The sequence below is a fragment of the Ascaphus truei genome, chromosome 1, assembly GCF_040206685.1.
Source record: "Ascaphus truei isolate aAscTru1 chromosome 1, aAscTru1.hap1, whole genome shotgun sequence".
In the NCBI taxonomy this organism is placed as follows: Eukaryota; Metazoa; Chordata; class Amphibia; order Anura; family Ascaphidae; genus Ascaphus; species Ascaphus truei.
Window position 1 is genome coordinate 506,851,177 of NC_134483.1, and position 21,523 is coordinate 506,872,699.

The 21,523-nt window shown below is 42.2% G+C and overlaps 1 protein-coding gene across 3 annotated transcripts in view; it reads right to left on the minus strand.

Moving 5' to 3' along the window:
• The window catches only part of ACOX3 (acyl-CoA oxidase 3, pristanoyl), a 122,657-nt gene that overhangs the window by 8,651 nt on the left and 92,483 nt on the right, over positions 1-21,523 (minus strand). The gene's annotated exons all lie outside the window — the stretch shown is intronic.

A 21,523-nucleotide genomic window follows, 5' to 3' on the forward strand; every position in this document is an offset into this window, starting at 1 on the left:
TTGTGTGCCGTAGCGTTAAATAACACACTCCATCAACAGGACAGCGCATTAAAATATATCTATTTTTTAATTGCCATGAAAGTTACGGAATTTGTGTACATTTGTGTGCAACTTCCTTTTGGAATTGGGGGCTGTATATGCAATTTGCATAGTCGCAAATTTTTACGGAGTCCCAAATGAGAATTATAGTATAATCCAGGGGTGGCCAACTCCAGTCCTCAAGGACCACAAACGGGTCATATTTTAAGGATATCCCTGCTTCAGCACAGGTAACTCAGTCAAAGACTGAGCAATTGATTGAGTCACCTTTCTCCTAGAGCAGGGATAGCCTTAAAACCTGACCTGCTGGTGGCCCTTGAGAGCTGGAGTTGGCCACCCCTGGTATACACAGTTAAATGTAGCATTATGGTTGGCTAGGGTTAAGGTTATATACTGTAGAACCCCCCCCCCAAAAAAAAGAAGTAAATTGGGCAACTTCTGCTGCAGTAAAAAAAAATCTTTTTTTTTAACGTGTCAGGCTTGCAATGCAGTAAGCACATTGCTGTATGCCATGGCACCCAATACTTGGCGCTCTATCTGTACTTCCGACTTGTGCCAGTTTAAGCCTCAGCTGCTGTGAAACTGAATCTATCTATACTAGGGGGACACAAAGCAAATGTAATTTATCCCTAATAAGTTATAAAACTGCAAAAAGCATTTTCAGTTACGCAGGTGTTGGCTGTACAAAGCTAATGGTGAAAGTAACTGGCTTGAAGCCCAATGTGTTGAACACTTATTAGAACCAAAGCTCCCAAACAAAACTCTCTAATGAATACCCGTAAAGGATTAGCATGAAGAAGAATAAAAACGCAAAGAAAATAAAAACTTACTCTGGAAATGTTCAGTCAAAGTGTTTTTTTCCCCCCCCTATCTGCTACATGTGGAACAATTCTACTGATGTAATTACAAGAGTCCCTGCACAAAGCATCATAAAATGTGGGCACCAGAAACAAATGAAATTAAACTTTTCGTTTTTTCCATCAGAACAAACCAGTAATTACGGACACAAGCATACCTCTCTTGTGCTCTACTGTCTCTGCAGAGCACAATGCTGTAGCTACAGGAATGTGACATTACTTTGCATGGCCAAATATAATACTCCAAATGCAGAAACCATACATACAAAGTGGTCGGTGTTCACAAGTCTTGTGTCTGCTTTCTGTATTACAGAACTTCAACATTTCCCCAGGAGAGATAACAGGTTCTCTGGTTAACGTGCAATTAAAATTAGAAGACATTTGCGTCCATGCTTTTATGACGATAATACTACCATGCAGCCAAATCTGAGGTACTTATTTTATAAATTGTAAACCACCTCTTTCTCTTTGTCCTTTTAGCACTTCCTCTTCTTTTTAATAATACAACCTCTTTGCATTCCTTACTTCTTCACCCAACGTGCAGTTCATGCTTTTATACATTTTATTACAGCATTCCATCTTTTCCCTTCCAGTCATTTCCTTGCTACACTATCCAAGAATATTCAAAGTTCCCATATGACCAAACAAGTTCAAACTAGATCATGCCTTTTTGTCCTATTCACAATTACTTCCATTAGTTCACTGGAACAGCACGTTTAAAATGCAGACTCACTTAGATCACTAAACAGGCTTTATACTGTTTACCTGCCCCAAGCAACAACCACATTTTATCAGCAGAACCTTCACTACAATTACAGACATACCCCGGATTTACGTACGCAATGGGACCGAAGCATGTATGTAAAGCGAAAATGTACTTAAAGTGAAGCACTACCTTTTCCCCACTTATCGCTGCACTGCAATCTTCATATAAGTGCATAACTGATGTAAATAATGCATTTGTAACAGGCTCTATAGTCTTCCCGCTTGCGCACAGCTTCGGTACAGGTAGGGAGCCGGTATTGCTGTTCAGGACATGCTGACAGGCGCATGCGTGAGCTGTTTGCCTATTGGGCGGTATGTCCTTACTTGCGAGTGTACTTAGAGTGTCCTTAAACCAGGGTATGCCTGTAATGTTCGATGTGGCTGATCGACCAAAAAATGCCACTGGCTGATCAGTTGCTTTGGATCTGATTGAATAAAGCCCTATGGCTCAGTTAAATCTGGGTTACCAACGTGACGTTACCTAAAACAGGGAACGTCCATTAGTTTGCTTGAGTTTAATGGCTATCCACAAAGCTAAATATATGCATAAACAACAGCTGTTATTAAAAAAAAAATTGTAACTTAAATTTGATTGAATTTCAGAACAGTGAATAAATGACATTACATTATATCGTACTTGAAACATCATGTAGAAACAAAACATAAGACAACAAATAATAAATACAAATCATAGGGAAGGAAAGAGGGAAAGGGAGGGGAAGAGGGGGGGGGGGGGGGGCAATGTAAGGCACTCTTTTTTTATTTTCCCCTATACTGTTTCATGGTTCATAGCCTTTTTTGTCTCAATCTTGCTACTTCATCTCCTGTGCTGTCCCGTTCTCCCACAGTGGCACTGATTTCCTATTATCTATCCCTAGTGTTCCCACATCTAGTCACAGGAGAATGCATTTAGAACTATCATAGCAGCACTGTGGTGATGGTTCAATCCTGGGATGTCTGCCTGAGCTAGCCAAGGAAGCCAGACTTTTTGGAATTTATTGCCAGTGTCATTAACTAGACTTGCTAATTTTTCCATTTGACACATAACCCAGATTCTGTTCCTAATTTTGGTCAATGAAGGAATCTCTTTTTGCTTCCATAATGCTGTGATCTCGCACCTCATTGCAGTTGCAAAATGGACAACTAGTGTGTTTTCAACTTGGGCTAACCCCTCCGTTGGTATATTTAACAGAAATATCCAGGGATCCATAGGAATATCGAGGCCCAAAATCCTCTGTATCCAATCTTTAATTTGTTCCCAGAAGGGTGCCACAGGAAGGCAGGACCACAGCATATGTAACAGGTCCCCTGGCTCTCCACACTGTTTGGTACACAATGGGGAGTAACCTGAAACAAATTTAGATAATTTAAGTGGAGTGAGATACCACCTCATTAGAACTTTATATGCGTTCTCCCTTAACGTCATGCAGATTGAACTCAGCAGCTGCCATGAAAATCCCACCCCAATCTTCTTCCTCTAGCTCCTCACCTAGGTCTGCCTCCCACTGAGCCATATACTGTATTTTCGAGAAAAATCTAAACCAGAACAGGTCACTTCCTTGTAAATTTGAAAGGTTAGTCAACTCATGTCTGTTTCCAAAATATGGAGCTTTTCAAAATATGTCAATGAGGGGCAGGGTGTAATTTTATTATAACCTACTCGGATCTGGAGGTACCTAAAAAATTCAGCGTTGGAGATGTCGTTGTCCGACTTAATTTGGTCAAATGTTTTGATACTATTCCTACCTTCCAGATCTCTACGTCTAAAAAAACCCTTCTGTTTCCAGATTGCAAAATCCTTGCTATTCAGACCCGGAGCAAAAATCGGGATTATCAAATAGTGGGGTCATTAACGAGTGTTTAGCAGTCAGAGCATCTGAATCTGGAGGCCTTCCAGACTGCCAAAGAGTTGGTCATTGAGGAAAGAGTTGCACGGATGGATTTAAGAATCCTTTCAGTGGACCATCGTCAATTGTGTAACTCTAAAGTTGCATAGATTTCTCTCTCTAGTGCCATGCATCGTTTAATATTAGGGTCTATGTGCCACCGGCTTTTTGTATCTCCATATAAATTTTGAGATCAGAGCCTGAATAGAGCTAATATCCTTCAGTATAACTGGTACTAGCAGTGTTAGAAATAAGTACAGAATCCGAGGGAGCAGGTTCATTTTGATACAATAAAACTTGCCAATCTAAGAGATATTGTACAGTATGTTAACCACTTTCTAATATCTCCCTTCAAACTTACCTATACAGCGTCCTATAGTTATTTGTGATATGGACTCCCAAATATTTAATAGCCGAGGGTTAACAATTCAAATTGAAGTTTATGATTATTAGTTTTTCCGTTACCTTGGGTAAGTTTATATTTAAGGCTTCTGATTTTATTTGATTAATTTTGAACCCAGAAATTATATTAAATTTACCTAATAGATTGAAGAGATTGGGCAGAGAGGTGAGGGGCCTCGTCAGCATTACCATGATATCATCCGCATATAGAGCTACTTTGTGCATTTGGTTGTTGACTTGGATTCAAGATATATCTGGATTCCTCCTGATCTGAGCTGCTAGCGGCTCCATGCAAAGAACAAACAACAGGGGTGAAAGCGGACACCCCTGTCTAGTGCCACTTTTACTTTGGACGAGATCCGATGGGAAGCCCTGGATTTGAATGCAGCCGGATGATAATACAGTGCTGTGATTGCTTTTAAAATTCTACCCCCAATACCAAATGCCTGAAGTGTGGCCCTTAAATATGGCGAGTCTATCCTATCAAAAGCCTTTTTGGCATCCAGACTTAACGTCATTACTTGTATCTTTTTGGTGTTGGCTAAATCAACCATATCAATAATTTGCTGGTATTATCTGCCGCCTGCCTATCTTTAATAAATCCTACTTGATCCAGATGAATTACTTTAGGCAGGATGTGGCCCAATCTGTTAGCCAACAATTTAAAATATATTTTGTTATCCGAATTTATTAGTGAAATCGGTCTGTAACTTTTACAATTTGTTGGGTGTTTACGTTGCTTAAAGATTAATTAGATAGATGCCTGGAGCATGGGTTCCGGGTGATAAAGCACCCGCTAGCAGTGCGTTGTTTATGTGAAGCAAATGAGGGACTAATAATTTGGCAAATATTTTGCAGTATAGATTGGAAATACCAACAGGACCTGGAACTTTAGACGGCTTCAAATGTTTAATTACTTGCAGAACCTCTTGTATAGTGAAATCCTTTTGTGGCTCTTCTCTCTTCCCCCCTGCTCAATCTAGGTAGGTCGGAATCCGCAAGAAACTCCTTCAAAGACAGATCTGTATTAACATTATGTGTGATCTTCTCTCCGTTAAATAGATCCTCATAGTACTTTTTAAATTCTTCCACAATTAATTTAGGATTTGAAGTCACCTCCCCTGTCTTCAGGCAAATTGCTTGTATATTATAATTGGCTTGTCTATTTCTATTTTTGTTTGCTAGCATGGTATCTGGCTTGTTCACTTTTCCAAAAAACTTCCTCCTTGACCAACTCAGGGAATTTTCAGCCTGGGAGGTAAGAATGATATTCAGCTCTATTATGACATCTTTTAGCTCTTTCAGGGTGTCAGCCCTCCCAGTACGTTTATGGAAGGCAGAGAGCTCTTGTACTTTTGCCTGTAATTTGATTATTTTTGCCTCCCTCTCTTTTTTCCCACCCTTCTGCGATATTAACGAGGGTACCTCGAAGTGTCGCCTTATGGGCTTCCCATAATGTTATTTGGGACTTCATACTACCCTTGTTTATTCTAAAAAATTGACAGAATCAAGTTCTGGGTCCAACTTTAAGGTGCCCCAATGTTTGTGAATTATCTTGCTGAATTTTTCGTTTCACCTTTCTTATGGAGCCTTTCTGAAAACCGTAAAGCTACCTTAAGATATTTCTAACAAATAGTACCTATGAGAAAATGAAATCCCGGGCAACGTCGGGGATATATATATATATATATATATATATATATATATATATATATCTATACTAGCTGAAAGACCCGGCGTTGCCCGTGAGTTAAATTTCCCGCTAGGGGGGGACGGGGACAGACAGAGGACAGGAGGGGGGGCAGTCGACAGGAGAGGGGGGGGGCAGTGCACAGGAGGGGGAGGAACAGTGGACAGGAGGGGGGGGGGACAGTGGACAGGAGGGGGGGCAGTGGACAGGAGGGGGGGACAGTGGACAGGGATGACAGTGGACAGGAGGGGGACGACAGTGGACAGGAGGGGACGACAGTGGACAGGAGGGGACGACAGTGAACAGGAGGGGACGACAGTGGACAGGAGGGGACGACAGTGGACAGGAGGGGACGACAGTGGACAGGAGGGGGGGACAGTGGACAGGAGGGGGGGGACAGTGGACAGGAGGGGGGGGGACAGTGGACAGGAGGGGGGGCAGTGGACAGGAGGGGGGGCAGTGGACAGGAGGGGGGGACAGTGGATAGGAGGGCAGGACAGTGGACAGGAGGGGGGGAACAGTGGACAGGAGGGTGGGGGGGCAGTGGAAAGGAGGGGGGGGTTGCTTGAAATATTCCGGGTCCCTCCTCTCCACTCCCCCTGTATGTTTCTCACTCCCCCCTCTCTCTCCGCTCCTCCCCCCCCCCATGCGCAGCTCCGGTCCCCACCCTACAGTGTCTGACACACACAGTGTCACACACACACACACACACAGTGTCACACACACACACACACAGTGTCACACACACACAGTGTCACACACACACACACACACACACACACACACACACACACACACACACACACACACACACACACACACACACACACACACAGTGACACATACACACACACACACACACACACACACACACACACACACACACACACACACACACACACACACACACACACACACACACACACACACACACAGTGACACATACACACACACAGTGACACACACACACACAGTGACACACACACACACATTCTCACACACACACAGATATGTCACCTGTCCTTCCGGGCGCCGCCATTTTAGGCACTCGGCGCCGCGAGGCAGCTGCAGGCTGCCTGGCCACTGCCTGTCCCCCCCGCCGGGGAGGGAGGGAAGTGAGCGCCGGTGAGGGAGGTGAGTGAGCGGCGAGGAGGGAGGTGAGTGAGCGGCGGGGAGGGAGGTGAGTGAGCGGCAGGAGGGAGGTGAGTGAGCGACGGGGAGGTAGGTGAGTGAGCGGCGGGGAGGGAGGTGAGTGAGCGCTGGGGAGGGAGGTGAGTGAGCGCCGGGGAGGGAGGTGACTGAGCGCCGGGGAGAGAGCGGGACATTGTATAATGTAAATGTAAGGTACATGTTGTAAGTTGGTGTGGCGGCCATTTTAGAAAGTTTATAAAGAGTGCGTAGGTGAAGGTACGTGCGGCCATTTGTGTAATAGAAATTAAAAGTGCGCACGCCATTATTTTAATATATATTTATTGTAATATATGTGTTTTTAGTAAGGCATAAAGGTAGAGTGCAGGGCTACAGGGAGTGTTCAGCGTGCGTGGTAGTGTCGTCGTGTGTGTGCGATATGGGTGGCCATGTGCGGCTATAGGGAGTGCGGTTCGTCCTGCGGTTCGTCTCGCGGTTGAATGTGGGCGGCTATAGGCTATAGGGAGTGCGGTTCGTCTGGCGGTTTGTCCGGGCATGTGCACAGGGGACTAATCATAAGTGTTAGCTACATAGGTAGTGCGTTTCGTCCGGCGGTTCATCCGGCCATGTGCACAGGGAGTGTCGCGGTTCAATGTGCGCAAATATAGGCAATAGGGAGTGCGGTTCGTCCGGCGGTTTGTCTATAGGGAGTGCGGTTCGTCCGGCGGTTTGTCCGGCCATGTGCACAGGGGAGTAAGCATGAGCGGTTAGGGAGTGCGGTTCGTCCAGCGGTTTGTCTATAGGGAGTGCGGTTCGTCAGGCGGTTTGTCCGGCCATGTGCACAGGGGAGTAAGCATAAGCGGTTTGTCTATAGGGAGTGCGGTTCGACCGGCGGTTTGAGGGAGTGCGGTTCGTCTGGCGGTTTGTCCGGCCATGTGCACAGGGGAGTAAGCATGAGTGTTAGCTACAGGGGAGTAAGCAGTGTGTACACAGGGGTGACAGCATGACTGTGAGTTGTGGGATGATGGTGTGGTCCGTGTGAGTGTGTGGGATGACAGTGTGGGTGTGTGTGTGGAGTGTGTGTGTACACAGGGGTGACAGCATGACTGAGTTGTGGGATGACAGTGACTGTGTGTGTTTGTGTACACAGGTGTGTGTGTGTGTGTGTGTACAGGGGTGAGAGTGTGAGATGTAAACTTACCAAGGACTTTGCCAATGAGAGTCGTGTGGGAGGTGTGTGTCACAGTGGGGTGTACCTCTTGGCCAATGAGAGTCGGAGTGGCCACGGACCAATCAGATTCACCGCAGCTAGTACCAACCTTTCGATTTTATATATTAAGATATATATATATCTATATCTATAGATATAGATATATAGATATATATATATACACACACATTCCCAGCACGCTCAAGTTCCTGACTGGTAACAGTTGTTTGGAGGTAAGTGGCCCCTCCTCCCAGAGCTCACCCCTCCCCACCTTTTAAACTTGGGAGGTTGTAGCATTTTGCTGAATGGACAGGACTCACTATGGTTGTTTCCCCTTGGTCACTGATACAATTTTTATAATTTTGGCTCTGTACGCCACCACAATGTATTTGAAATGAAACAACCGAGATGCAATAGAAGTGCAGACTTTCAGCTTTAATTCAAAGGGTTGAACAAAAATATCGTATGAAACGTTTAGGAATTGCAACCATTTTCATACATTATTTCAGGGGCTCAAATGTAATTGGACAAATTAACACAATCATAAATAAAATGTTCATTTTTAATACTTTGTCGAGAATCCTTTGCAGGCAATGACCGCTTGAGGTCTGGAACGCATGGACATCACCAAACGCTGGGTTTCCTCCTTGATGCTTTGCCAGGCCTTTACTGCAGCTGTCTTCAGTTGTTTGTTCGTGGGTCTTTCTGCCTTAAGTTTCGTCTTCAGCAAGTGAAATGCATGCTCGATCGGGTTGAGATCAGGTGATTGACTCGGCCATTGCAGAATATTCCACTTCTTTGCCTTAAAAAACTCCTGGGTTGCTTTCGCAGTATGTTTTGGGTCATTGTCCAATCAACTTCGCTGAATTTGGCTGAATCTGAGCAGACAATATATCCCTATACGCTTCAAAATTCATCCGGCTGCTTCTGTCTTCTGTCGCATCATCAATAAACACTAGTTACCCAGTGCCATTGGAAGTCATGCATGCCCATGCCATCACACTGCCTCCACCGTGTTTTACAGATGATGTGGTATGCTTCTGGTCATGAGCCGTTCCAAGCCTTCTCCATACTTTTTTCTTCCCATCATTCTGGTACAGGTTGATCTTAATTTCATCTGTCCAAAGAATGCTGTTCCAGAACTGGGCTGGCTTTTTTAGATATTGTTTGGCAAAGTCTAATCTGGCCTATCTATTCTTGAGGCTTATGAATGGTTTGCACCTTGTGGTGAACCCTCTGTATTTGCTCTCGTGAAGTTTTCTTTTTATGGTAGACTTGCATAAGGATATGCCAACCTCCTGGAGAGTGTTCTTCACTTGGCTGGATGTTGTGAAGTGGTTTTTCTTTACCATGGAAAGGTTCCTATGATCATCCACCACTTGTCTTCCGTGGACGTCCAGGCCTTTTTGTGTTGCAGAGCTCACCAGTGCGTTCTTTTTTCCCTTCAGAATGTACCAAACTGTTGATTTGGCCACTCCTAATGTTCCTGCTATCTCTGATGGATTTTTTTTTTTGCAGCCTAAGGATGCCCTGTTTCACTTGCATTGAGAGCTCACAGAAACAGCTTCCAAATGCGAATGCCACACCTGGAATCAACTCCAGACCTTTTACCTGCTTAATTGATGATGAAATAACGAAGGAATAGCCCACACCTGTCCATGAAACAGCGTTTGAGTCAATTGTCCAATTACTTTAGGTCCCTTGAAAAAGAAGGGGGTACATATTAAAGAGATGTAATTCCTAAACCCTTTCTCCAATTTGGATGTGAATACCCTCAAATTAAAGCTGATAGACTGCACTTTAAGTCCATATTCATTATTTAACTGTAACTTGAATTTATTTTGGTAAACAGCCGAAATTACAAAACTTGTATCAATGTCCAATTATTTCCGGACCTAAAAAAAAATATGTATATATATATATATATATATATATATATATATATACACATACTGTGTACTTAAAAAAAAATTATATATATATATGTATCACATTAAAGTTATGGTGGGTGAAAAAGGCAATAAAAACCTCCACCGTATTGCATAAAGCAAATAAAAAGATCACTTGTGAGAACATTCACATGTCTTAGACCGGTCTGCAACCCTGCCCTTCACCATTATCACCTAGCATACAGTGCTTCCACTGCAGCAAGGGATTTTGGGAAATGACATGCAAATGAGCACACTGCGTCACCTTTTGCCTGAAAACCATTTTACATGGAACCCTTATAAGCTAATGCTATACATATATACACACACGCACACAGATTCCTATCCCCTCACTAACAGATGCCAATTAGATCGTTTGTATCCTAATATGATAATACTTAGTGTTTTAGACATGACAGAAAATAAATACATTTAAAAAAAAGCGTTATCAGCTTGGTAACTACATTTGAGAAATTCTTTTTTTCACTTTAATACTGTAAACATTGTATCCCGCCCTTTTCCTGTGTGTGACAAGGGCATGACATACAGTATTGATTACGTTTGTCAAAGGTTTGCCTCACAGTATACAACAAAAGACAGGGGTGCCCAATGCTACATCCAATTGACAAAACATATATGGTAATAAGTATAAATTTTAAATACTTCAATAATAATATTTTCTTAGTTATTTAGTTAAACCCTTTGGCCAAAGCATCATAAGCCTGCATACCAACGTTGGTATGGTTAAGGTTATACCTTGACGTTGGTATGCAGGCTTATGACGCTTTGGCCAAAGGGTTTAACTAAATAACAAGAAAATATTATTATTGAAGAATTTAAACTTTATACGTATTACCAAATATGTTTTGTCAATTGAATAAAAAAACAAATATATATATATATATATATATATATATATATATATATACACGCACGCACGCACGCACATAAAATATATATATATAATATATATATAATATATATGATTTGGTGGGTGTTGGAGTTTGAGCTAACTGGGAATGTGTGTGTTGACTCACAGTATGTAAAGTAATGTAAATTAGTTGGCCAACTAGAAAAACTACGGTGGGTCTATACACCTTTAAAAAAAATAATAATAACAAAAATGTTTTAATCATTTAACAATCATTTCAAATGAAAAAAAAAAAAGTTGTTCTCTGAAATATCAAAAACACAAAAATGTGTTTTTGATTAAATGTGAATGTTCAACCCGTAACTGAACTCAATGATTGTTGTATACAGCAATGCATTATACCACCAGACATCTCACCAGTGTTAGAAGACACATTCTTGGAGGTAGTACAAGATGAAGTGTGTTCCCTTTTTACATTACTAAAGAAAACGCCTAAAGGAGATGTGGCCGAGGCATACTGCACCATGCCCTCCAAACCACATTGAACTACTACTGACACCAGTAGTATTTTCAGGGAAAGGAGAGTTAATGGAGTAAGATTAAACACTAATTATTTCAACTTTGTATTTATTCCTGATCCCGCCTGCTCCTTTCTACCAAACACACACTGTTCTTTCTGACTGTCAATGCATCTACATCAATTACATTTTTACCTAACACCCTAGACCTAGAGGAACTAATTAATTAGTATATTAGTGAAGCCAGGTGTCCCCTCCGGTCCCCCGGTCCCCCTCCCTTACTTTGGCTGTGCGGGTGGCAACGGGCTCGCCAGCGGCTCCCTCCGCAGGGCGCCATGTTTTGCGTGCGTGCGCAGGTTCGCGGATGCGCAGAAGCGGCGGTTCGTCAGATAGGGGCCTTCCCGGTTTGCGCAGGGCACCCCCGCGGCAGCCATTAGGAGTTGCGCATGCACAGCACGCCATGCGCACGCAGCCCTCATGCAATGCAGGCCCCTTGGGGGCTACAAGCCCCATAGTGCTTAGGGGCTGTGTACACCTGACGCCAGGGAACCAATGGGATGGCTGGGTTTTCTCCTGGAAAGGGAAAGAGTATTGCATGCTGGGAGAAAGAAGGGCAGTTTTAGATCTGTGCAGAAAGGGTGCAGAGGACACCATTAGCCATCCATCTCCTAGGGAGGTGAAGGAGGGGCCAACCAGCAAAGAAGAGTATGATCATTATGGAGGAATGTACCTGTTCTATGTTATGTGAGATCTGCATGAAATAAAACCATGAAAAGACAAAGAAGTGTGTTTAATGTCTGCTGCTGGAAAGGAGAGTGTCAGTAGGAGCCACCCTCTGCTCAATCCCAGAGGATCCCTACTGTCTGGAGGCGCTGCACCAAACAAGAACTAAGGTAATCTGCACCCCTGTCCTGTTTCTCCCCAAAACACTGCGGAGCGCTCAGCCCTCCTGTTTGCCAACAGGTACACAGCACAACACCTAGAAGTAGCTGGAGAAAGCATACCCACCCCAATCTCACTTAGGGTGGGGGTACAAGGGCTACATTAGTAATTAATATATATTAACTGTAAACAAGTGATATTCAATACAGGCATATCCCGCATTAACGTACACAATGGGTCCGGAGCATGTATGTAAAGCGAAAATGTACTTAAAGTGAAGCACTACCTTTTTCCCACTTACAGATGCATGTACTATACTGCAATCGTCATATATGTGCATAACTGATGCAAATAACGCATTTGTAACAGGCTCTAGTCTCCCAGCTTGTGCACAGCTTCGGGTACAGGTAGGGAGTCGGTATTGCTGTTCAGGACGTGCTGACAGGCGCATGCGCGAGCTGCAGTTTGCCTACAGGGCGATATGTCCTTACTCGCGAGTGTACTTACAGTGATTGTCCTTAAACCGGGGTATGCCTGTACTATGGTAAAATACTGTTTATGTGCAAAACTAGTATACCTCACAAAATAATATCAGATATTAAGAACCGGCTTTAAGAATTCTGAAGGTCAAGGCTCCATTTTATCACGAGATTTGATTGGACTAGATTAAAGTGTAATTAGAACACCTCCAAGTAATCTTAATAAATATAATATTGTAAGTACCTACGTGGACATTTGATAAGGATTTCAAAACAGACAAAAATACTGCACACAGCGTTTATTGTTTGAGTGATTAAACCAAGAATTATTGACATGTCTGGCTGATGCACTCCAACATATACCATTAGCTAGTACAGCTAATTCTCTGATGGAAGCACACTATGTTACCAGACGGAGAGTAGTGGTTAAAGCAACACCAAAAAACATGGCAAGTACAGAAAAAAAAAAAAAATTCAATACACAAACATGATCTTTTAAAATATAATGAAGAATTTGGTACATATGCTTATTTACCAGTATAGACCAGATACTCAAATGTAGGCGTTACCAAAATGGTAATTAGATGATTTTTTTTTTTTTTTTTAAATAGCAATAATACTTGAGTAGAGTTGGGCAACATATTGGTATCATAGTAATACCATACAAGCCCACATTCCCATTGTGGGTGGAAGACACCTGATTTTGGGGCGAGTCTCCCGCCCAGTCAGCCAATCCTTTAGACTAACAGCTGAGTGAACGGGACCTGAAAAAAAAAATACACGTGCCTCCCTACACTCCACCTGCCCCCCTACACTCCTCTCTGTGGTTGCCAGGCAGGTCTAATTAACTCCCAAACAATGGATTAGATCTGCCTACAGCTCTGAGGGAGGGGGTATCAGAGAGTAACTGCTACAGGTGAAATCTGAGGAGCGGGGTCATGTCACTCTGGGGGTGGAGAAAAAACCTCCCGACCACCTGAACATAAAATGTTGGCATGTATGTAATACCACAGTAATACAAATTTACATCAGTCAATATATAACATTATTTATTACTGAGGTAATCTCCCGGGTGCTAGGGTAGCAGGGATGTTTACTGCATTCAAAGCTGCTGCATGTGGAGCTGGCTCTTGCTGCATAGACACACACTCCTCTCCCTTTCTGCTGCGCTTCTACCAATGTTACAGCGGGGCCAGGGAGCTAGGCAGAGAAGAGAGAGATAGTGTCTGGCAGCTCTGTGCGAGATGAGACGAATGACAGCAGCTTCAGTGAGTCAAAGGGAAGGCGGTGGGACTATGCCTGTGTGTGGCAGCTCAAAGGTTTTTTTTTTTAAGTAAATACAGGCCTCGCAATACTTTATAGTCAGTTTGAGAATAACTACAATTAAATACAATAATTTTGTTACACGAGACAGACAGGCAAAGACAGAATTAATATTATTATTATTATCATTATTATTAAAGGGCGCCAACATATTCCGTAGTGCAGTACAATAGGGTTGGAGGACGAAAACAATAACATATAAAACATTCACATACATTGTTACAGTAGGTAAGGAGGGCCCTACCCCAAGGAGCTTATACTCTATTAGGAAGGGTGACTGGAAACATAAGGTACAGGGGGTGCATTAAATGTACAGAGGTTATACATTCAGTTTACAGGCATTTCATGGACAGTTAGGGATAATAAATAATTATTGGAAATGTAACACAGAGCATTTCTAACATCAGCGAACGGCTGCCGCCTTTGGGGGAGACTCGTGTGGTCTCATATCAAAGAAGTCCTGAGGTGAAGTGATGGCAGCTGGAAGCACACAGACCCTCCCAGCAAAAATGAAGAGGGGGGACTGGAGGGAAGGTGGTGATCTCCAGGTTTTTCAAGCTGTGTATGTCCTTTCTTGATGAAATTAACCCTATCCATGCTGGCTTAGTGGACAGGAGCCATAAAGGTAAAGAATGGTGGGGAGACCCGTGTGGTCTCATATCAAAGAAGTTCTTAGGTGAAGTGATAGCAGGTGGAAGCTCTTACAAACACAGATAGCCTTCCCTGTTTTACAAGGATCAGCTCATCCTCACCCTCTGCTTTTAACACCTGCCTCCTCCCATCCCTCTAAAATTAATATTTTACTAATCTGACCTGCTCATCTTCTGCTCTTAACGCCGTGCACACCCTCACCCTGTAATGTTAACCGCTTTCCTTTCGTATCCCTGTTTACTTACCAACTCCCTAACTCGCCCCATGTTTTTACCCAATGCCTTACATTTTCAACCTCATCTTTTTCAACCCCTCTTCACCACTACACTATCACAACCCTTCAAGTCTGATACTTCCTCAAATAATGATGCCTTTTGCCACTGGCATGGAGCAGAGAAAGCGCTAATTGTGTGCAGTGGGAGAGAGCGGTGGCATAGTTTTATTTAATTTACTGTGTAGCCAGGACTGGTTTCTGGCTACCAGTCTGCCCTTCTCCTGGCAGTAAGCCCTGGTAAGAGCAGGCCTGCCAGGATTTATCATGGGTTTTCCCCACCCAAAGCAGCTTCAGTGAGTCACAGAAGAGGCAGTGGGATTATGCCTGTGTGTGGCCAATCAGGGCTTCAGACATGGTGCTTGCTTCCCTTGTACTTGAAGAGCTGCACACCAACATGTAGTTAGTTGTCTCTACCCCCGAGAGAGACATGTTCTCACCCAGATGTGCGGATTGGTTGTGCACTTAATGCTAAAAAGTTAATGTATTTAATTTATTTTCCAACATTAAGCATGAAATTTGATTTTAATTACTATTACTGTACATAAACAAACATGAAATGGCACAATTCATTTTTTTGTGTCTTCTTTTTAAAAGATATTATCGTGATTAATATAAGTATCGCCATAAATTTCTCTATACCATTATTGTGGGAATTTTTTTGTTATCGTGGGATAACCTTGAGTAAATATCTCACCAGCCCGGTATAGGAATTTTGAACGGTATAACATTTTTGAAGCCGTTACTGTGATAGCTTCCAGATGTTTCTAAACTGCACGTAGGAAAATAAATATATCATCTAAAACATAAAGAGTATGTAAAAATGTCCAATTATTATACCTACAAGCCAACAAAAAAATTAATCAGATCTGCCATTAAGTTGAAGGAACTGAACTTAATATGTCTTGGTAACGTAACTATTTTGGTCAGGACACTAGTAATGAAGCACAACCTCTACAATGGTGATTTCCATCCAATATCCATGACCCTTTCTTTCTTACATAGCACTGCATTGTGGACACCTTTTGACACATGTACCTGCCCTGTCTGGCATACCATTTTTTTTAGAGCCAGAGAAATAAAGAAGTTAACACTAGGCTTACCTGCTTTAACATCATGACTTTATCTGTTGACCACATGTCCTCTGCTCCCAAAAATAGAAAGAAAACAAACAAAACCCCCACATATGTAACCTGTTAATTTCTCTGTGATCATGCAAATAAAGTGTTCTTCTGCGTTACGGTCATTCCAGCGCTGTGGATAGGGGCTTATTTTATATCTGCCACAGTGACGGACCGGGCTATTTTCGGGCGAAATTCCCCACTGACTGCACAGGGGAATTTTGCTTGAAAACAGCCCGATTGGCTGCTGCAGCAAAAACGGAATAAGCCCCTTAGTTATTTATATCTCACGCAAATTGCCAGAAGAGAAGGACAGCGGATAAATGGGACATTTAAAACAGGCTACATCTGTATTTATTAATAAAGCTCCAACATAAAAGGTAAGATAGTTACCTGTACTTGAAAAATAACTACCTGCGTTTTATTTCTGTCACTGCACTACATGACCAGGACATAATATATAGATTATATATACATACACGCACACACAAACTCGACTTGAGCATCACAATAGGCCAGGGTGGACGTCTCATGACGGATATTTACTGGAAGGAGACGTCCACGAACACAATTCTGCATGCTAGCAGTTCTCATCCCCCTTATCAGATGAGGGGGATACACAATGGTGAATTTATTAGGCTTCGCCGAAATTGTTCATCACTGGATATCTTCAATGCCCAGACACAAGATATGTCTAATAGATTTAGGGCAAGGGGCTATGGTAAGACCATTATCAAACGGGGTTGTAACAAGTCGCCAGTTAGAAAGAACATCACTTCTACAACCAAAACCGAAGCAAGTTTCCAATAAGACAATTTGTTATATTGGAACCTATAACTGCAAATGGAATGCTCTTAGGGACATTCTCCAACAATATTGAGGCCTCCTTCTTTCAGATCAAGATCTTAAAGTCATCTTGGGTGATAAGGTTAATCTTACCAGCAGGAGAGCACCCAATTTGAGGGCCAAGCTAGTGAGAAGTCATTACACCAGTCCACATGTTGCCACCTATCTTAACCAAACTGTCATTAATGGTTATTTCAAATGTGGTCATTATTCGGCCTGCAGGTACATGAAGCAAACATGTACGTTTAAAAACTCTGCAGGTACAAGAGAACACAAAATCTTTTATTTTCTCAATTGTAAATATAAGAACATTATATATTATCTGAATTGTCCATGTGGACTTATCTACATTGGGATGACCACCAGAGAATTTAGGGTCAGGGTCTTGGAGCACACCAGGAATGTCAAAAATGCTAATAGGGACCTGACATCTTTTAAAAAAAAATCACAAGTGTTGCCAGACACTTTCGGGATGTGCACGGCTCTGACCCCTCTGTATTGGTGGCTTTTGCCATTGATACAATCAGTTTGGGTATCAGAGGTGGCGACATTGAGCAATCCCTTCTGAGGAAGGAATGTAGATGGATAGTCCAGTTGGGATTAATGATTTTTGAGTGTGATACTTTTAAATTGTTTCTCGGATTTTACACATGGAGCGTGTGCTTGAAATACATATATATATATATATTGTATGTATATGTGTGTATATATATATATTTCAAGCACACGCTCCATGTGTAAAATATTCCCCCTATATATATATATATATATATACATACATACACACACACACACACACACACATACACACACACATACACTGATGCCTTGTGCACTCCAAACACAAAAAATGGTATATAAGGGCTAATATGGGGTGCCAGAAGAAAGACTGGGATCCCAAACCAATCCAAAACAATATAGAAGAGAGAAAAATCTGTAGCACTCACCAAGATGATGTTGTCAAAAAAGGTATTTATTCACACCATGTGAAGTAACCAAACACAACAGTTTGAGCAACGTTTCGGACCACTATGGGTCGATAAAGGTCCCATAGTGGTCTGAAACGTTGCCCAAACTGGTGTTTGGTTTTTCATATGGTGTGAATAAATACCTTTTTTGACAACATCATCTTGGTTGAGTGCTGCAGATTCATTGTCTCGCTATCTCTCTATAAAAAAATCTCACATACTGCCACAAATGCAAACTGTTAATTGCATAATTAATTAGTTCAAAAGTACACAAATGTTCTGCAAAGCTCGCTGCACAGCACAAGATAATGTCGCTTACAATGTTCAGGTGCTGTAACGCAAATCCCTTCCAACTGGCTATACTTTCATCTGCTCAAAGAACGAACCCAACAAATATAATTGATGTGCTCCAAATTTTTTGCTGCTAATTACTGATCAAGCTAAACATACTGTAATCCATTTCACTATTCAAAAAACCTGAAGTGTAGCAGACTCTCCTGTTAGTCATTATGACCTAAGGGGCACAGAGACCAGCATAAAAGGGGCCCAGAGACCAGTGCCTGGCCCCTGCCCGTCCTTTCCTGGGGCTCATCCGGCCACCAAGCCCGGAGCTACCCCGTTTTAATATACCCAGAAGCCCTTTGCATACCCTGTAACTGTAATCCTTTTATTCCTGTGTGTATAAATGTACCCAAGCATAAAAATGTAATTGTGCATACTATAAATTATAGCCAAGGTTTCTGGACATGCGGGGCTGAGAACCCTTTTGTGCAGCATGCATGTTTGGAAAATGGGCTAGTGCTGGGACTACAGGGGGAGGAGAGGTGCAGGGAACAAACCTGGTGCACCTGGGGGCAGAGATCTGGCCAGGGGGACATCCACCCAAAAAGCAGAGCATTTGGCCATTCCTTCAGACATCTTGATATCAAGCTTTGTGGGGGATATCCTGCCAGCCAAGGCTGTGCCGGAGACATCTGAAAATGAGGCTGGGAGCCTATCCGAACAGGAGATTTAAAAGTGCTTCTGTGCTGCAGGTCTACGAGTTGACGGAGAAGCAGAGACCAGGACTTTTGAGCGGGGAATTTGAAAGTGCTCTGCCGCGTATTGCACCAGAGAGAGGTCTGGGCGGTCTCTACCCCCACAGTTGTGGAAGCAAACCCTGCGTTAGCCTTTGAAGTAGCACCTGGCACCTAGGTAGCTAGGATTCCCGCCCGTATCACTGGTTTGGTGAGTGTAAGCCCGGTTGGTGATGTTATGCAGTGTCTGCTGACTCAGGTCAGAAAAAAACTGCGTTATTGAACTGCTTTGTCCTGTCTGGTGCCTTAATCCTGTGAAAAAGTTCTGGTCTTTCGTGACAGTCATTACTATGGATTATAGTAGAATGTGGGAGGTGATCCCTCAGCCGGTGCTCTAGTATCAGGAATAGAAAAGCAATGTGTGCTGTGTGTAATCACTTTGTGGAATGATATCATATAAATAGTCCAGCAACTGCTTCAATGCTGCACACTTAAGATTAAAAAATGCAGGACTATAGAATGTGTGGACATAGATCACAGGTAGGGGGAGAGAGGTAGAGGGGGAGGAGAGAAACAACGAGTGCCCGAGAGCCCGTTGTAAGGTGAGCCGCATGGCCCAGATCGACCCAACCCCGATCGACTACACCTCGGACTTCTTGATATAATATAATGAAGCTCACGCTGTAAGAAAATGCTTGAGCTCCCACTCAACATTAATGTCAGAGGGGGTCAAGGTGTCCAAGATGTAGATTCAAAACATCTCTCTCCTGTTGAAGTAATTTAACCTATCACCTCCTCTTACATGATATGGAACATGCTCAACTCCTTTAAAGGAAAAATTATGTAATCCACCTGAAGAACAAGTGGAAAAGTGACGGGATACTGGATGGTTCATGTCTTTCTTTTTAATTAATCTGACATGTTCCATAATTCTGGATCTCAATGGTCTAATAGTGCGACCCACATATTTTTTATTGCAACCACATTGTAAAAGATATATAACGTAACCTGTATGGCAATTGATAAATGATTTCATACAATATTCAAATTTTGAGGGTAGCATATTGAGACATCGAACATTTACCACAGCGAAAAAAACCTTTTGCTATACTTCGTAGATTATTAGTACGACCAGCATCAAAAAAACTGGGTGATAAATGAGAAGCCAATGTTCTTGCTCTTTTGAAAACAAGCCTAGTGCCCCCCTGTATCGAAGGTCCTATGTCCTTTTCCAAAGAAAAAGTAGCCCAATGTTTTTTCACTATAGCATGTATCTGCAGTGCTTGACTATTGAATGTTGGAATAAAAATGGGGCAATTCATGTCATCCCCTCCTCGACTCTGATTGTTAGAGATATATTTGCTGTGTCTAGTCCTATGCTAAACAAGATCATCCCTGTTAAGGGAATCTGCATATAAAAAGGTTTCTTTGATATCACTTGGATTATAGCCCCTAACAATGAACCTCTGAGCTAGGTCCCTGGATTGAGTAACAAAAGCTTGTTGGTCAGAACATAATCTTTTTAGCCGAATAAACTGACCCTTAGGGATAACCCTTAATTAAGGGTCTAGGGTGATTGCTTTGAGCTTTTAAAAACGTATTTCTCGATTTAACCTTTCTAAATATGTCAGTTTGTATACGGCCCTCTAAATCAATGTAAAGGTAATTAATTTATGTGGTACTTATTGTGCTCCAAAGTGAAGTGAAGATTAAGATCATTGGAAATTAGTGTCTGAATAAAAGTGAGTAGTGAAGTTTTATCACCATACCCATTACTATGGGTTATTAGTACTTTGGGTAGGAAATGCACAAAATAAACAATTCAGGCATCTTTGTGCTAAATTCAATATTTCAGTTACTAGAAGTTGCATTTAATAGAAGTAGAATAAACTGTGGATATGTTTTCTCTATTTAAAAATGTACAACCTAAACAAATTTAGAGACACCTGATGTTTTAAAAATTTGTATGCACTATTACACCAATGAAGGAATCGCTTGCTGGTCAATTAAAAAGGTATCACATCATATTTCTAGTCTACTAAATAAAGCACATAATGAATGTGCATAAAGCAATGCATTTATTAAAGCACTGTCCTGGTTGAAACTCCCAAATTACTAGTTTTTGCACCCAAACCTGGGTACTGGTTTATAAGAAATATATCATCTCCAACTTTTACATACAGTGATAACAGTTTTATTCAAGTCCTTATAAGAGAAACTCTCTCCAAAGAATACAGTTTACACTTTGTACAAGAAGACAAAGTTACTAAACGAATGAATAAATGTGCTTATTTCAACTTTTGCCAAAATGTATGATGGATTAGCTGGGAGTAACTTGTGCATGCTGCCAACTACTCATTGCTGAGCAGTGACACAAATCTTGCTAGCTGATGGGTCATTAAATTCAATAACTAGACCTCATATGCAGATTTAAATGGATCTTCCCTTTAATAGCTTATAATTTAAAGACAACATTGAGCCTACGATGCAAGACCTTGGTTATCTTAGTGTATTCCAATGCAATATGAGATCAACAGATAAAATGTCTGTGATGATGTCAGTGTTCCTGTGGGCAACCATGGGTTACTTTTCGGCACTGGGGATTGCCTATGTATTTATGTACATTGTGTGAAAGCAGTGGTACAGCTCGGTTCATGAGGTTATGGACATAC